The following is a 2344-nucleotide window of genomic DNA, read 5'->3' on the forward strand; positions in this document are numbered from 1 at the left end:
TTGTGATGTGGAGCCTAGGTGGAGGAGAGAGGAAAGCAAAAAGTATCAAGCAAAAAGCAAAAGGAGATTTACTTTATTGAAATTAGGGTTAACAATGCTAAACAAATAGCAAGGTGTGAAAAAAGAACCAATAGACTTAAAGAATGAGTGCAATTGAGAAAAATGATTGTGAAGCTAAAAATTATTGAATGAATAAAGTCCAACACCAACAATTCCTTGAAGAACTTTATTTGTCTCCTAGGATTTGACAAAAATACTTGTCATAATGAAATTCAAAGAAAGTTAATTCATCTTTAACAAATTGACTAATACTTAACAAATTTTTAGTAATAGAAGGAACATGTAACAAATTGTTTAGTTCAAGAGTAATATGTTAATCATAAGGTGACACAAAAAAAGAGAAACCAACACTATGAATACTTAAACTTGCACCATTGCCAATGAAAATTTGATTTGTAACATTGAAATATTGATATTTTTTAATATTTGAATGTTCACCAATAACATGAAAGTTAACACAAAAGTTTGGTATTCAAGAGGTATTAGCATTTCCTTGAGAATTAGACATCATTAGCATTGCATAAGTGATTATTGTTACTAGGCTTATTATTAGGATTTACCCAAGTATTTGATGTTTTATATGAGCCAACTAAGTAAGGAATGTATTGTTGAGTAGCAACTTCGATGAAGTACAAGGGTTTAGAAATCGATAAAAAATATCAAATTTGAAATAACAAACATTGGCTATGTTTGAACATATACATATTTGACATTGAAAATTGGGAAATTTACCACCACACAACGTCTACCAATATTTTCAAGACAAGAACAAATATTTGTACAAGAGCCTCCACAATTACTACCACCACCACGACTATACAAGGCTAGTATAGTTCAATGATGGTGAGACAAAACATTGTGTCTCCTAGACACAACCACTTTTCATGACAATATAGAATAATTTCAATTTTAGAAATTAATGGCATGTGTTTCTTACTTTCAATAATCAATACACTGGAGCATAATTGGAGGGAAGTCCTCCAAAAATAGCATAAACATGTTCTTCATGATGCAAAAAAACACCAAAATTAGTGAGTTCATGAATGTAACTTATATTCTTAAGAAGATAATTTTCAATTGTTTTGGAATCAAGTACAATAACATGTATCGCAACACAATTGTTGTGCATGAGATTCAGTTTGAAGACTAAAGTATACATCAATTTTCTCCCAAACCTTATATGAGTGATTAGAGCCAAGAACATGGTCTTCAAAATTAACATTGTCAATAATACAACCATGTCGAGTAAGATATTGAGGTGGAACCATTGGATTTACAATAAATTGTTATAATTGATGAGATTTGATTATTTGTTCATCATGTCACCAATAAAAATAATCTGAGTCACCAAATTGTTTAACAATTGAGGTTGGAAAAGACTACAAAGCAAAAGCCATAAAAACAAAGATGTCGCAAAGTGTAATTTAACAAACTTAAACCTAAATGAACAATTTGTAATTGTGAAGCACACAAAGTGAAAAGACGAAAAAATATACACAAACAAAGACGACAAAGATTATAGCAGAATCACGAAGAAAGCGATCGAAGACAACTAGTAGAGAAATTGAATTCAATTGAAGAATGAATTGATTTTATTATCATGTCTCACAATAGGAATACACAGTTGTATTTATTGGTCCCACTTACAACAAAAGCTATTATAAATAGTTAACAGCTACAAAGGTCTAACAGTTGAACAAACTGATTACTAACAATTTTACAAACTAACTTGTTTCTGTGGATGGCAAAACAGGCCAGTCCGACCTATTTTGATCCGGCCCGATCAACTAATGGCCTGACCCATCAGTGACCCGTAAAAAATGAATTGGGCCAGGATGGCCAATCAAACAAAAACATGTCAATAATGATAATCGATCTCATACAATACAAACTAATGGACTAGACCAGATCAACCTCTCACCTTCTTTTATTCTTTTTAGTTTTTTTTTTCTAATTTTTTAAATTTATTTTCAAATTTTTTAATTTTTTAATTTTTAAAATTTGTTAATGTATACATATAAATAAATATTAAAAACACATTTAATCATATAAAATATTTTATAATCTTTTAATTGATTAATTAATGTTTTTAATTAGATAAATTAAAATAATTATTACATTCACATATTAAATTATTCTATTATAACTAATAATTAAAACTTAATAAAAGTCAAGACAATTTACATACACCTTCATTTTTTAGGACATCTATGAGAGAGTCATCAAACTTCAAAGTACACAATTTCTTGAATGAAGTAATTGACCTTATGATGCTCTATCTTAA

The sequence above is a fragment of the Vigna unguiculata genome, chromosome 11 (genome assembly GCF_037176805.1).
Source record: "Vigna unguiculata cultivar grain cowpea cultivar isolate G323 ecotype 2 chromosome 11, ASM3717680v1, whole genome shotgun sequence".
Taxonomy (NCBI): domain Eukaryota; kingdom Viridiplantae; phylum Streptophyta; class Magnoliopsida; order Fabales; family Fabaceae; genus Vigna; species Vigna unguiculata.